The sequence below is a fragment of the Triticum aestivum genome, chromosome 6D (assembly GCF_018294505.1).
Source record: "Triticum aestivum cultivar Chinese Spring chromosome 6D, IWGSC CS RefSeq v2.1, whole genome shotgun sequence".
Taxonomy (NCBI): domain Eukaryota; kingdom Viridiplantae; phylum Streptophyta; class Magnoliopsida; order Poales; family Poaceae; genus Triticum; species Triticum aestivum.
In genome coordinates this window covers 59,548,633-59,565,455 of record NC_057811.1, presented here as the reverse complement: position 1 = coordinate 59,565,455, position 16,823 = coordinate 59,548,633, and the positions used below count along the sequence as shown (strand labels likewise).

The 16,823-nt window shown below is 48.0% G+C and overlaps 1 long non-coding RNA gene across 2 annotated transcripts; it reads right to left on the bottom strand.

The window, feature by feature from the left end:
- Window positions 1-8,757: 8,757 nt before the first annotated feature.
- On the bottom strand, window positions 8,758-13,117 carry LOC123141068 (uncharacterized). Of its 2 annotated transcripts, XR_006470158.1 has the most exons (7): window positions 12,767-13,117; window positions 12,241-12,313; window positions 11,706-12,117; window positions 10,484-10,617; window positions 10,260-10,381; window positions 9,439-9,491; window positions 8,758-9,258 (listed from the first exon to the last, which is right to left on the bottom strand). It is a non-coding gene; the product is annotated as an uncharacterized lncRNA (long non-coding RNA). The 2 variants fall into 2 exon arrangements; XR_006470157.1 differs by having other exon boundaries at window positions 10,484-12,117.
- Window positions 13,118-16,823: the final 3,706 nt, after the last annotated feature.

The window sequence follows — 16,823 nt, the reverse complement described above, 5'->3', positions numbered from 1 at the left end:
TCACTAGTATGCCTCTACTTGACTAGCTCGTTAATCAAAGATGGTTATGTTTCCTAGCCATAGACATGAGTTGTCATTTGATTAACGGGATCACCTCATTAGGAGAATGACGTGATTGACTTGACCCATTCCGTTAGCTTAGCACCCGATCATTTAGTATGTTGCTATTGCTTTCTTCATGACTTATACATGTTCCTATGACTATGAGATTATGCAACTCCCGTTTACCGGAGGAACACTTTGTGTGCTACCAAACGTCACAACGTAACTGGGTGATTATAAAGGTGCTCTACAGGTGTCTCCAAAGGTACTTGTTGGGTTGGCGTATTTCGAGATTAGGATTTGTCACTCCGATTGTCGGAGAGGTATCTCTGGGCCCACTCGGTAATGCACATCACTATAAGCCTTGCAAGCATTGTGACTAATGAGTTAGTTGCGGGATGATGTATTACGGAACGAGTAAAGAGACTTGCCGGTAACGAGATTGAACTAGGTATCGAGATACCGACGATCGAATCTCGGGCAAGTAACATACCGATGACAAAGGGAACAACGTATGTTGTTATGCGGTCTGACCGATAAAGATCTTCGTAGAATATGTGGGAGCCAATATGGGCATCCAGGTCCCGCTATTGGTTATTGACCGGAGAGGTGTCTCGGTCATGTCTACATAGTTCTCGAACCCAAAGGGTCCGCACGCTTAACGTTACGATGACAGTTTTATTATGAGTTTATGTATGTTGATGTACCGAAGAAGTTCGGAGTCCCGGATGAGATCGGGGACATGACGAGGAGTCTCGAAATGGCCGAGACGTAAAGATCGATATATTGGACGACTATATTCGGATTTCGGAAAGGTTCCGAGTGATTCGGGTATTTTTCGGAGTACCGGAGAGTTACGGGAATACGTATTGCGCCTTATTGGGCCATACGGGAAAGAAGGAAAAGGGCCTCAAGGGTGGCCGCACCCCTCCCCTTAGTCTGGTCCGAATTGGACTAGGGAAAGGGGGCGCCCCCTTCCTTCCTTCTCTTTTTCCCTTCCTCTTTTCCTATTCCATATGGGAGGTGGAATCCTACTAGGACTAGGGAGTCCTAGTAGGACTCCACACTTGGCGCGCCCCCTCCTAGGGGCGGCCTCCTCCTCCCTTGCTCCTTTATATACGGGGGCAGGGGGCTACCCAAGGACACACTTTGATATACGATATTTTAGCCGTGTGCGGTGCCCCCCTCCACCAGATTACACCTCGATAATACCGTCGCGGAGCTTAGGCGAAGCCCTGCGTCGGTGGAACATCATCATCGTCACCACGCCGTCGTGCTGACGAAACTCTCCCTCAACACTCGGCTGGATCGGAGTTCGAGGGACGTGATCGAGCTGAACGTGTGTAGAACTTGGAGGTGCCGTACGTTCGGTACTTGATCGGTCGGATCGTGAAGACGTACAACTACATCAACCGCGTTGTGATAACGCTTCCGCTGTCGGTCTACGAGGGTACGTGGACAACACTCTCCCCTCTCGTTGCTATGCATCACCATGATCTTGCGTGTGCGTAGGAAAAATTTTGAAATTACTACATTCCCCAACAGCGTCTTCCCCAGCTCTGCGTTGTCCCCTTCCTAGGCCTCGCTGTCGTCCACAGCCCTGGTGCTCTCGGCGCGACGTGGTCAACGTTGTCAAGGAACGACTTCCATCAGAAGAGTACTGTACGTATAGAGGCTGACAGCTGGGTCCACGGCCGCAGCAAGGAAGTGCCTCCTTATTACGCAAAAAATAATGATTCCTCTACCTGACAGCAGGGACCCACCGGACGGGCCATCGTATTTCGTGAAAAAAGTGTTTCCCCCCTGGCTGCTGGGTCCCACCAGCTACATCTTCGCACGCAAGGAAGTGCCTGACAGTCGGGACCCACCTGATCGAAGCGTACATAGCGTTGTCATTCTGGTCACGAACGTGTACGTACATACGATCGGTCGATCTGCAGGCTGCGGCGATGAACCGTGGCCGTGTAAGGAAGGGCACGTGTCGTAGTATAGGCGCGCACGTGTCGTAGTAGATGCGCGCATGTAGCATGTACACGTACGTACAGCCAGGATGCAAGAAAGTAAATACGGCCATGTACATACATACGGGCGGGGTCTCGAATGCCTACTCGCGCATACGTACGGCCAGGGCTCGTGTCCATGGCTGGGTCGGAATGGAGAAACTGCGTCGTCATGTTCATCGGGAGCCAACCGGCTTGAACGGAACAGCCGATCGAAACGAGGTCTGACGTACTGCAGAACTGAGGAAACGGCCTTGTGTTCGACCGGCCACGGTCGAAACGGGATCCTGTTCATCGGGAGGGGTCTGCCGTACCGCAAAACGGAGGAAACAGACTTCTCTTGGACCTCCTATGGTCGAAACGGGATCCTGTTGATCGGCAGGGGTGTGGCGTTCCGTAAAACGGAGGAAACGGACTTGTGTTGGAGCGATACGGTCGAAACGGGGGTCCGGTCCTGTTCATCAGGAGGGGTGTGGCGTACCGCAAAACGGGACTCCACGGGATACTGTTCATCTCCACCGTCGACAGCCTCCACGGGCTACTGTTCATCCACCATCGACCTCCTCCAGCCTCCACCTACGACTGTTCATCCACGGCGTCTCCCCTCCTGCCTCCACCAGCCACTGTTCATCCACGAGCTCCTGTTCATCCAACCTCCACCGCTCCTCCACCGGCTACTGTTCAACCAGCCCTCTCCACGGGGTCCTGTTCAACCACCCCTCCACGGGCTACTGTTCATCCAACCCTCCACCGGCTACTGTTCAACCAACCCTCCACGGGGTCCTGCTCATCCAACCCTCCACGGGGTCCTGTTCATCCACCCCCAACCGGCTCGATCAATCGGGGTCCTGTTCATCCAGCGGCAACGGCCTCTACTACAACGGGGTCCTGTTCATCCACCCCCCACCGGGAACTGTTCATCCAACCCCCCAACAACGCACACTGTTCATCAAGGGAAGGAGGCAGTAGGGTTCGATCGGCTTCAGTTAGAGCAGTAGCGAAGGAATCGCTCGATCGGGTTCAGTTAACAGCCAGATCGATCGATCGCTCGGGTTCAGTAACGCGTAGCCTGCAGTGCAATCGCTTGGGTTCAGTAGGCGAACGCCTTGCTCGGGTTCAGTTAGAGCCCAGCGCCTCGCACCCACGTGCATACGTGTACGAGAGAAACGCGCATCGCTCGGCCCCCGACCACCCACCGTAACCGGGAACTCCCCGATATTTTCCTCGCCGTCGCTTCTACCACGGTTTTTTTCCGTCATGGATGGCCCAAAGAATGTCATGCAGCTGCGTCTCCGGCCCGCCCAGGACAAAAAGCTCATTTTCTGTCACGATTTTTTGTCATAGAAGTAGGAGCCCACCACATCTATGATGATACCGGGTTTTGTCACAATTATCGTCAGAAGTGTCATAAGCATGACATAAATTTTTTTCGTTCGGCCCAAAATGTCACGGATGTGTATTTTTTTGTAGTGCCACTAGCTGTTGCAAGCTTTCCAGCCACGCACCTTGCCTGAGTTTGTTGCAGTCGTACCAAGGGAATGCGCGGTGGCAGCCGCTGCGAGCTGTCCGGCCATGCACCACGCCGGAGTTGCTGCAGCTGTACCAAGGGGATGGGCGGCGGAGCCGCTACTGCAAGGCGCGCACCACACCGGAGTTGCTGGAACCAGCCTCGGCGGGGGTTGCAATCGGCGGCAATTTTTGCTACAACTGAGTTTTTGGTTTGCTGGAATCAGCGACTTCTTTTTGCTAGGATCTGTAATCAGGGGTGCTTTTTGCTGGAACTAGCTTTATTTTTGCTGCCACCGTCTTGATTTTTGCTACTATTGTCTATTTTGATTTTCTGCTACCATCCATCTTTGTTTTGTTGCTGAAAGATTTTGTGCTGAAATCAATTCTAATTTTTTTTGCTACCACCGTCCTTTGTTTTTGTAGCCATCGTCTTAGATTTTTGCTACCACCCAGCATGATTTTTTGTTGGATCCAACGTTTTGCTGGAACCAGCCATGGCATTTGTCGCGACGGTGGAGAGCGGCTGCGCTATCGCCGTCGTATTTTCTGGAAGGGGCGGCACAAAAGGTTTCAACCGGCAAGCAGAATTGCTGGAATCAGCATCGATAGAAGCTGGAACCTGCGATTTTTTTGCTACTTCCAAGGGAGTGGTACTGGGTGATGTGGTGGCGCTCGGTTTTTTGCTACATCGGAGATTTTGATAAGCTACAAACGCCGAGTTGTTTTGCTACAACGGCGACATGTAGAATTTGGTTACCTAGGGAAGAAGATGGCAGCGGTGCCTGCAACGTGCACCCTGCGGCGAGCTCGACGGCAAGGATGGAGAGGGAGGGCGCACCAGATGCTGCAACCCCGGGGCGGGGAGCTTCAACCGTTGTCGACGGAGGATCCATGTCAGCCATGGCCAAGCTTGGCGGAGATCCGACCATGACGGAGCTTCGAACGAGGGAGATGGTTGGGAGGGGCAGCAACACGCGGGGGACACGCCAAGCTGGGGCGGCGGCGCTCTCTGCTACAGCCGCGCGAGGGATCCGGCTAGCTCGGGGGCGGTGCTCCGGCTGTAGCGCTTGCAGGGGGATCCGGTGTGCATGAGAGGAGAAAGGGGATGAGATCAAACAGTTCGCAGCGCTTGAATCTGAGGGCTGTCATGGGACCGCCGAATTATTGGGCCGGCGCGCCGGCGCCTAGTACTCGCCAATATAAAATTAAAATAGGATCAAATAGAAGTGGTTTCGTCTATTAGACAACAAAAGGAGGATAGTTGAGGTGCTTATCAGCAACGCCCATGACCGGGATCGAATCCCACTACATGCATCAATATTTTTCTCAGTTTCTCTCCACACTAGTTCGACGCCCCGGTTTATTAGCCGGTTCCATGAAAAAACCGCTTGGGCTGACACGTTCTCACTGGTCTAGTTGCGGGTCGGTCTTTTGTGCTTAAAAACCGGCAGGGTATCTGGTTCAGGTTTTTTCTGGCTCGAGCATCGGTCTGGTCCCATTTTTAAACTATGGTTGTAATTATAGTAGCCCCATCATTTCTCATGTTCGTCCCATCGTTCTCCACACTAGTTCGACTGCCCGGTTTATTTGTCGGTTCCATGAAAAAACCGCTAGCTGCAGTGGAGCCTGGGCGGCCGATGGATCAGATCTCAGGCGCACATGGGCGTGGTGCACATGCATGGTCCCCGATCAGATCTACAACGACCTAAAGCGGCGGCGATGTCGGGACGGCGATTCTGGTGGTGGTCTGCTCGTCGGCGCGATGAGAGGTCAAGCGCAGCTGACCATGGGGCGACCCACGAGGGATTCCGGCTCTAGTGCCTGGATCTAACATTCACAACGGAGGTTGTCGTTGTATGGGCGACGACAACGGCTGGCGCAATGGTGGGTGCTCCTTGTAGCACCCGGAATCGAGGCGGCGGCCCCTCTTCTTCGACATCAGACTCCATGGTCGTGTGGGCGGCTCGGAGTCTAGATCTCGAGGTGGTGACGACCTTTCAGAGGCTGGTGGAGGTATGGGGTGTCCCCTCCATCAACAAATCGGGTTCAATGCGGCTCGGCAAGTGACACATGTGTCTCTCTTTTGGAGTCGTCGGGCAGTGACTGTCGCCTGCAGGTGAAGCCTCCGGCGGATGCTACGCATGACATCTCATGTGGGGACGTCAAGTCATGCTTGCTACCGGCATATGCTGCATTGTGGCTCTGGCAGAAGTCTCATGTCTAGCTTGTTGTTGTTGGATCGAAGATGGTGCGACAGTGGTGGGACGTAAGCGGTATGGGACGTCTGTCTTCTGGTGTCTTCTGTAGAGGTATCCGGTTATCGAGGCATCGGTAGCCGGATAAGGGATGATGGTACATGCGGCTTCAATGATGACTTTATGCACTCTGGTGGAAACACAAGATCTCTGATCAGCTATGTCAACGTGCGCCTTCGTCGTGTACTTGTTGAAGATGGTGGATTGCAACTTGGTTTTGAGGATGAGAATCCGAAGGTCAACCTTGTGTTGGACTCTCTATCATACGCGCACGTGCGACTATTCCTTCTTGAAGGGTAGCCTAGAAGTTGTGTACTTTTTGTTTTGATGTTGTCTTGTAACATAGGTTTAGTAGTTATCCGATGGAGTTATTGTCGCGAGGTATGCAGCCTCGTATTTTTTTCGCTTTATTTTTGGATCAATCTTGTTCGTCTGCTGAATTTTGCATTTTTAATAATATATGGTTGCATTCGAAAAAACTAGAACTGCCTCACGGATTTCTCATCTGTAGGCTCGAGATGAACTTGAGAATTCCTGCCTTCTCGAGTACCTCAGCACTTGGACATTCTCTCTTGATTCATCAACTCAGGAAGACCTTAGGGTAAGCAATGTTGGTCAGCATCTGGTGCTAAGAAATCTTAGCGTCGAGTTTGGTTGGTGCTAACGATTGAAGAGGTTGGTGCTACAAGAAAAAGGGCCATGGATCGGTGCTGGTCGAGAAACTGATTTGAGTAGAGGGTTGACCCTCATGGCCATGCATATGCATTAGTAGAAAACAGTGCTTTGGTCACAGCTTAATGTACACATTAGTCTTGGTTGTATTACAAACCGGGACTAATGTGAGTATTAGTCCCGGTTCGAGCGTCTAGGGCGTCAGGAAAGCAGTAGTCCCGATTCAAATGGGACCTTTAGTCCCGGTTTGAGACATGAACCGGGACTAAAGGGTGTGATGCCCATTAGTCCCGGTTCGTGTCTCAAACCGGGACTAAAGGGGTTTGTGTCTCAAACTCTACCCCCTCCCCCCATCGTTATTTCAGTTTTGAAAAAAAAAACAAAAAAAAATAAAAACTTCAAAAAATAAAAATCCTTCGAGATGTAGTTATATTACTACATCTACTAGTTAGGAAAATTAAAAAACTTAAATTTGAACATGTTTTGCAAAAAAGTGTTATGAAAAAGTAAAACGGCTATAACTTTTGCATACGATATCGGAAAAAAGTATAATATATCAAAATATTCAGCACGAAAATCCGGTTCTTATTTCGACGCTGTAGGCCGTTTTGCAAATTTCTAGAATTCTCAAATTCTGAAAGGAAAATAGTTATCCTCAAATTTCATTTTTTTTTGATTTTTTGGTCAAACTCTGGTCAAACCGTGGTCAAACTATGGTCAAACTACTTATTCAAGAAATATTAGTGTTACTAATTAATTATTATTTTTAGAATAATAGTTCAAACTCAAACGGTTCTTCATGCTCAAGTTCAACTCCTAAGGGTTAATAGGATCGACAGTTTACTATTGCCAGGAAAACAACAAGTGCAGACTTGGAAACTAGGGAGAATAGAACTCGGAAGTTAAGCGTGCTCAGGCTGGAGTAGTGAGAGGATGGGTGATCGGTCGGGAAGTTAAATGATTTGGAATGATTAGGGATGATTAGAGATTAGAGATCTAATTTAGCAGTGATGAGGGGTGATTAGAGATTAAATTGTCAAATAAATAATTCAGAAATTTGAAAATAAAAAAATCCAAAATAATTCAAAAAATTTCCTTTAGTCCCGGTTCGTAAACGAAACGGACTAAAGGCTTAGGGCTTTAGTCCCGACTCTTTAGTCCCAGTTCCAGAACCGGGACTAAAGGCCCTCTGGAACCGAGACTAAAGGCCCGTTTTCTACTAGTGGTGCTATTCTAAGAGCAACTCTAGCCGATCCCCTAAAAGGCTATCAACGAGTAAAATTTCGGCTTTACTTTCTAACGGGCACCTAGCTATCTCCTAAACCTATTAGAGAAGTAAAAAAAGGATAAGTATATTTTTCGTCTCTCAACTATATCGAAATTATAGAAATGGTTCCTCAACATCAAAACCAGTAAAACATAGTCCCTCAATTTTTCAAACCGGATAATTTTAGTCCCTGATACCGCTTTAGATGGTTTTACTTATGACATGGCATGATTTTGACTGATTCGGATGGTTTCGTTAATACCGCGCGTCTACTGCAGCATGCGCATGGCTCGCGTGATAGGCCGGCGACGTGCTTCTCCTGCTGCGCCACCAAGGTGACTTGGCGTTCGGCTCCCTGCTGCCTTCTACGCCGACGAAGGTGCCAACTCCATGGGCTGCCACCCTTGACCACGTCCATGGCGAAAATGCCAGCACCATGCATGTACTCTAGCTGCGAACAACATGTTGTGGTGCGTCACTTGCGCCATGCCAAGGTGATTGTACTGCTGTAGACGGGCAAGCATGCTGGGGCGGATGACACGGGCGTACTAGTTGCATGCATATGACGCCAGCTCGCTCGCCTTCTCGTCAACGTCTTCGGCACCTCGGCGCGGATGAAGAGCATCGGCATCATGGACCACCACCACACCTCGACTTCAACATATACGACGGGCAGGCCTTGGGCGACGACGCGGGCGACGTGTCTCTGACGTTGGGGCTGCAGCAGCAGTACAGTACAGCAGGCATGACGGCGATGGTAGCGTCTGAGTGAATATCGTGTTCGATGGTTGTCCGGGCAGCACGACGCGAGCTCGGTAGATGCGGCAACTAGGCGGATTGCAGCTCGATCAGCAAGCACGGATGCAGGTACACTTGTGTGGTAACTAGGGGTTGGGGCGCGCCCATGGCGCGCCTCCTGAGACATGCTGTATTTTTGTTCTGATCGATAACACATATGCATGTACAGCTGAGACATACTTGCATGAATAGAAGTAATGTAGACCAAATCCATTAGAGGTGGAAGTATATTAAACTTGGGGAGTAGCAGCAGGTTATATACCTGGTTTGAAGATGCATTACATACGATGACTTGTCCAAAAGCAATCTAACACTATGTATATCTACCAGATGCTCCTCCCCATCAAGTCATTGTATTGCAGCCCCGAGACTTGCTAGTGCAGTCCTCTACGCATAGAACTTTGCAATAGATTCGTCCGCCTTCATGTCCACACCGGCACCATCATCGCTCTCCACTGCCCCCACCGAGCAGACGCTCACCTTCATCATCGCCTGCTCGAGCAGTTGCACATATGTGCCATCGTTGACCCACATGTGGGCGTGGCAGAAAAGTAGCGGTCGACACCGTAGAAGCCGGGGGTGTCTGGGACGGAAGGCGCAATGCAGGGGATAAAGTGGAGCACGCGCACAGAGGGGGTGCGAAACCAGAACATTGGCGTCTCGTCAATTGAGAATTCCACTCGACATGGTACATCCGGGTTCATTGTACATTTTCCTAGAAATTTAAATAAGAGTATTAGAACAATTCAGAAAAAATCATTTAAATAAGAGTATTAGAACAATTCAGAAGGAAAACTTTATATTCTGCAAGATTTTTTCATCCATTCTACAAGCATGTGCAACATATTTTGCAGATATAAAATAAATTAAGTGTACAGAGGTGATGAGTACAAACCTTCTTCTGGCACATCCATATTCTTTTCTATTCCCCCGTTGTGAAAATGTTCACTGCAAAGGGAAGATATAGGTAAACAGTGAGATAAAATTCATTTGCCTTCTATTAACTCCACAGGATCACACTCTAGTTGTATTTTTATATAAAGGTATTTATGTTCCAAGGTTTAGCTTGGCTTCTAATCTGTATTTCGTTTTGCAGTACTTCTAAACACAACTTGTGTGATGCCTTCAACAAGCACTATCTTTTCTTTAAAGATTTCTAACAAAAATGATATATAAAGATTAGAAGAAATCTCCAGGCCTAGCACTGATATGATCCGTGACAAATGCACCATATGAATCTATTCTGTATTTTTCCTCTTTCTTTTCTCTTTGGGGTATCAAGACAAGTGGAATCAAAAGCTTCAGAATGCAAGTATGCCATACTAATCAGCAATGATTCACAATGAAATTACAGTTTCCTCACCTGCTCCTGCTATTTATAGAAACGATTATGCAACATAGAGCTGAACACATACAAATAGAAATTTCAATACTAATACGAAAGAGGCATTACTAATACACATATCACATTCACCTTGTCACTTTGACCACCAGGTGGTGGGTATGCTCCTAAAGCATTAGTAGTGATGCTACGAAAGAGAAGATAAAAACAGATATTTTCATTAGCAATCAATCAAGCACTTTTCTGGAATAAGAGCCGAACAAAATCACACCGTGAGACTAACTATATTAGTTAAAAGCATCGTTGGTTACAATGCAAGTGAAAACAAAGTTACAAAAATGCACATGATGCTACATGGGGTTCTCTTCGCGTACCAGTTTCATCTCTGCAGGTTGGTTGCTGCTGCTGGTAATCCTTGCTGCGACTAACGCAAGCTTCCAGCCTGAAGATCCAACCATGTCAATAACAGCAGATGCAAATGTTTTGGTCCTACCACCTGAGCCATAGAGAAATGGTGCACGGTGAGTGGCTGTTTAACTAAACCCATGGGGGCAACAACATGAACTGAAAAATGCATGAGATGAGTCTTGTTTGTTACCTGGTGCTACAATGGCTACGACCAGACCAGTGCATTACTCTCCTCAAGCTCAGTGACACAGATTCAGAGTCCACCTCATCTAAACCTTGCAGCACACCGGCAGATAACACTGATGTCATCTAGTTACATTAGTCCTACAATATATTGAAGATTCAACACTGACTCTTTGTGCATGCATGTATTATTCTACGGTTTCCAACAGAGCCCTTTTCATGATAGAAATACATATAGCAAGGAAATACTAGTTATACATTCTCGACAAAAAATACCAGTTATACACCATGGATTTCGCGGTCCAACTTTTCTCCGAAGTTGTTCAACGTTTCTTTGCAAACATGGAACAATGTCTGTTAAGGGTTAAGAATTCTATTGACCTTGTGAAATTTGACACTAATAGGTGTACCAGTTAATGACGTCATATCCATGTGATACTGCTATCTTTTGGGCTCCCAACACAAAATATTTGTATGCGCGTAGGACACATTCATGTGGTACTATGAGGCAAAGTATGAAGCCTGAACTTTACCTGCCCAACATACAGATTCCTAGATGTGCTTAGCACGAAGATCCGCTTTGTGTCCTTCGATCCACCGGATGGGTCGAGGATTTGCTAGTGAGAGGATAACATCTTCTACAAGGCAATCAAACCAAGACTCGCTATTGGTTAGGTTCAGAGATAGGAGCTTTTACTGGGTGGTTCCCATTTTGAAACTACATGTGCAGATTAGTCATATTATTATTTGGATGGCGTTAATGGGCACACTGGATGTGTTTTGTGTTTGCTGTCTCTTATTAAGATAATTAACCGTGGACATCTCAAGTAATTGTATCACATGTAACAAGAAAGGTAAAACCACCATACTTCGACACAGGAGATCAGACAAAATAATGTCCACTGTCGGCGAACAAATAAGGAGTTACGCCGTGGAAGCGTAAAGAAGTGATATAACATGAAAGATGAGGAGGCCCCTGACTATTTCCTACCCTCGTCAATAGATGAGCAAAATTTACAGCAGCATGGGCTTATCTGATGTCTCAAACAATCCAGCACAAGTATATTCCCCCAGGTTGATATATTTTATCAGATGATAGGTTGCGCCGACAAGTCCCATAACCCAGAGGCAATATATACTGCAGCCAAGTCATAAAGTCTGCAGCTAAATTTCAGAAAGAAGAAAGTATTGAAAGACAACAAAGGATAAATATTACATAGCCTCCATACCTGGTGAGTAGTACAGGGTGGGGTTGAAAGCAGACAATATCCATAGCATCAAGAATCAAGATTCAACAATAGCACTACCTTCAAAGGATCTGTACAAAAACATAATAAAAGTGCAACCAAATGGAATCGTATGTAATCAGAAATAGTAGCCCCCATGGAATATCTAACATGCATGCAATTTAATGTATTAGTAAACTTCATACAAAATAAAGGCAATGTCTCAGAGCTAGATAGAATACCAATTCTGAAATTAGAATCTAGTAGGATGTAAACAAATAAAGTGATTGAATATCAAAAGCATGCATGGACTACAAATCATGAAAAATCAAAATCAGAGGACCAAAATGTTCACAAGCTATGGAAAAATGTTCTTTTACTGCATCTTGTTTCCTTTTCTGTTTCTTTCAGAAACCTGCACAATTGTGACAATTATGACATTTAGGAAAATGTTAAGAGAAATAAAAGGACTGAAGAGACATGGAAGTGTGGCAGGCATAATCAAAAGGGGGAGAATGAGAGGAAGGCGGAGCTTCACCTGGTACACAAGGACTTTCCTCGCCCACACTACCCCGCTCTTCCCTTGATATGGAGGATCCCTGCCAAAGCATCTAAGAATAAAAATCATCAAAAAAATGGATATTGTTTCAACGATCACCCAGCTGCAATATGCAAATGGATGCTTTCATGGCCAATAGAGAGATTTCCCCAAGTTAGCATCATGCAACAACTTACAGAACACTGAATCAAGTTGTCCATGTGTTATCTAAAAGAGATATCTATACAAGTGTAAATGATATCTTTTCTTGTTGTCTTTCTGAACCCGTACTCAGAGAATTCAGGATCCCTTTTGAAAAATCTACAAGTTGGCTAATCTCAGTCTCACAACAACAATTAGTAACCTATGACACCATACAATATGCTGCCATGAGTAGGGCAGATTTAAATACCCAGGAATTCGGAAGGCCCCATCCCCTCCATACCTTGGAGGGATTGATTGATTTTAGCAACCAAGAGAAACTGCTGCTGCGCCTGATGAGAAGAAATGATCTAGATGATCATACCTTCAAGTGAGGAAGGAGGAAGTGGAGACGGCGGCTCAGATCTACGGCTTGCCGTCGCCGGAACCCACGACCAGACGCCGTGCAGTCCCCCGCCGCGCGGTCGCCAGAGCCCCCTCCGGCGCACAAGACGCCGCGTTGGCTGCCCCAGCCCGGGCTTCCATACTGGGGACATCGCGGCACGGATGGGATGGCTGGCCTCGCCAGACGGAGAGATCTGACGTCACCGCCCCTCGGGGGCACGGGTCTGCGCCAAGGGTCGGGCCTCCTCGTCGCCGTCGTTCTCGAGCGGTCGTGGTGGGAGATTGAGGGCCGCTGGGACAAGGGAGAAGGAATGGGAGGAGGAGGCGTGCACCACTGGGAAAGGAGGAGAGGAGGAGACATGCGTGCGAAGGCGAAAGAAACGACGACGACCAAAATGAGACAAAGAAAACAACACCAATCGTAACAAGATTTTCTCCACTTCCTCTGCCGACGTGGCAAGCGCCAGGATGCGCCATAGTCGCGACTCTTATTGGGTTTTATTATGGTGGTGCAACGGCTACAGCCAGCTGGGCATGGCAGCTCGGCCGGGGTAGTAGCTGTTGGAAATATTAGCACTTTTACGATTAGACTAATCCACGAGTAAACAGTAAGCATGGCATAAAAGGTATGCATCCCATAGCTATACCTAAGCATACTAGCACATACAGAACATAGAAGTGAACCATCTATGAGCAGCACAAATATGGCTAGTACAAGTACGAGTAAACGAGGGATGAACAGATCATACCCTCCAGTTGGCCAGGCCAACGCGGCGGCGGCAGCAGTTGCCTCGGCATTGTCCGTGGCCTTCTTCTTAGCGGCGGCGTCGTCGGCCATGGTGTCGATGCAGGGGAAGTAGTGGAAGCAGAGGCGAACGGAGTTGGGGACGGATCGGGAGCAGTCGCGTCGAGACGCTCCCCAAAAACCTTATTGTCGTTCTCCCGGGCAGGATCTCGAACGACAGGGTTCCGGAGGCACCTGCTCTCCCGACCAGCCGTGCACGCGGTCGTCGGGATGGGGTCGCCGGAGACAGTATAGAGTGAGGAACAGTAGATGACGGCTAGGTTACGCGAGAGGGAGTGAGTGAACCAAACTAGGTTACTCCACTGGCCAGAGCCTTCTTATATAGTCCGTAAGGGAGAAAGTCGTGGGCCTTGCGGAGGCCCACGACCGAGTGGACCCACTCCCGGCAAGGGAGTCGTCGTTCCCGGCAAGGGTTGCACTCCCGGCAAGGGAGTCGACGAATCCCGGCAACGCAAGGCAGCCCACAGTCCAACGTCTCGGACAGTGGCCCACCTGTTAGCGACTCATTAATTAATCCCCGATTAATTAATTCGTTCCTGAGCGGCAAAAATAAGCTTCGGCTCGACTCATTCCCGCAACCCGCAACGCGCGCGCGCGTCGTGACGAGGCGTGGCGAGGCGGGCGGCGAAGGAGGAGGAGCGCGCATGTATCACTCCTCTTCCCAAGCTCCCAATGGCAAGTGGTAGAGCAACCCTTATGAAGGGGTCTCAGCTCTCCTCAACTAGCAAGGTGGGACTAAACTTCCCACCACCTGCCATCTCATACATGGGCCTCAAGATTAACCAGGGATTAGTGTCTTATATGGGCCTAAGCCCATCCATAATCCAACAATCCCCCACCAGATCTCGAGGCACATAAGTTTGTCAGCTGTTCCAAACAATGTTTGATATATTAGAAATTTCAGTGGAGACTGTTAAGTTGAACTTCCACCTAGAGCAACGGGATTAGACTTCTTCACAACTGAACAATGGACTATGCCTTGAATTGTCAGTTTGGCGTGCAGAAGTTTTGCCTATTGTCAGCTGATACGTGGCTGCCGAAGGCTAAACCCCACGGGTGGAGCTTATTAGTCATACTCCATACCTTCTCATGAGCTTACTAAAGATTACCCAATCTCATAGACTATGACCAGCAGTCGGGCTCACATAGGTGTGTTCCTCCAAAGAATGCTCTGTAGGTTAGCATCTTGCTTACATAAGCTTTGGAACACATTAAGACAAAAGTCAGCCTGCCTTACAGAATTGAGAGTATTGTGCATCTCCAACGGAGTGGGTTAATTAAGGATACTCTCCTCAGTTGACCGCTGGATTGTTTTCCCAGGTCCTAATTCACGGGATCTCCGATCACATAGGTTGGGTTACCCCCATGGCAACTTACGTGGGTCTCATACCCATCTCCCTTGATGCATTTTCTATCACAATCCGTGATAGCCCTTTCGTAAAAGGGTCTACCAGATTCTTAGCCGCCTGGATATAATCCAACGCTGTTACTCCGGAGTTTCTTGATTTTCTGACAGATTTCAATCTTCTTCTTATGTGCTTTGTGGATTTCATGTTGTCCTTTGAACTCTTAGCCTTGGCAATCACCGTTTGATTGTCACAGTTCATAAGGACAGACGCCACTGGTTTATCAACCACCGGCAAATCCATCAAAAGCTCTCGAAGCCATTCTGCTTCGGCGCATTATGTGTCTAATATTGTGAGTTCTGCTTCCATAGTCGATCTGGTTAAGATCATCTGCTTGCAAGACTTCCAGGAAACAGCACCACCACCAAGTGTGAAGACATGTCCACTTGTGGCTTTCATCTCATCAGCATCAAATATCCAATTTGAATAACTATACCCTTCAAGTACCGTCGGGTACCCAGAATAGTGAATTCCATAGTTCGCAGTACCTTGCAAATAACGCATCACTCTCTCAACAGCATGCCAATGCACATCTCCCGGATTGGAAACAAACCGGCTCAGTTTGCACACAGCGAATGAGATGTCAGGACGAGTAGCACATGCTAGGTACATCAGTGAACCAACCACTTGAGAATATCTCAATTGATCTGCAACCGTGCCTTCGAACTTTCGAATCCGCACGCTAGGATCATATGGTGTTGCAGAAGGTTTGCAGTCCGAATATCCAAAACGGCTCAAAATCTTCTCAACATAGTGGGATTGCAAAAGTATAATTCCACCCTCAGTATTTCTCAGTAGCTTGATGTTCAAGATAACATCAACCACGCCCAGGTCTTTCATCTCAAAGTTATGAGATAGAAAAGCCTTGACCTCCTCAATGACCTTGAGGTGGGTCCCAAATATCAGTATGTCATCGACATACAGACACAGTATGTCACATCCCTAGTCTGGTATGCACTTAGGCTAGCTAGATATGCTTGCATCATGTCTAAATTTATTGAAATTTGAAATGGGGATGAACAAACCCTAGCACCAAATGAACTCAACTAGGGTCAAATTCAAATGTTTTCAATGAACCCAAAATGCCCTTTGGAAATGTTCATGATTTTTGATAAAGGTGAAAACCTCTGCCAAAAATGATGAGCATATTTCTTGGCCATTTATGGATTTTTGAATTAACTCATATTGTATTTGAATTGGGGCATTTAAATTCTATAAATATTTTAAATGCTCTAATAATTCTAAAAAGTAGTTGAGGGCTGTTGGGAATAATCCAGTATCTGCCCACAATTTATTTCAGGATTTTATAAAGTGGTTTAGTATTTTACTAAATCCAAAAAACAAAGACAGAAAATAGAAAACAGAAACAAAAGGGGAAAAGGGTTTTACCTGGGCCTTGCTTGACTTACCTGGCAGCCACCTGGCCCAGCTCCTCCAGCCGGCCCAGCCCACTGGCCTGGTGCCAGTCATCGCCTACCTCTGCCAGTAGGCAGAGGAGGGACACCGCGACGCCGCCGCGCGCGCCACGGCGACACCTGCTTCCCGCCGTTTCCCCGACGCGGCTGTGAACGCCACACACCTCCCCTCGACCCCCTCGCTCCTCCCCCTCACTCTCTGCTCTCTCCCTCGCCCTTTGCTCCCTCTCCCGAGCACACCCGAGCGGAGCTCGTCGTCGCCGACGCAAATTACCGCGGCCACTGTCCATCCCGTGCCTCCCCGATGGGTCCAGAGGAACCGCCATCGCCTCCTTCGTCGTCTACACCAACCCATTCAACCGCGGGAGCCCTGTAGCGTCTTCCCCGAGCTCATCCCCAATCTTCGGCCGC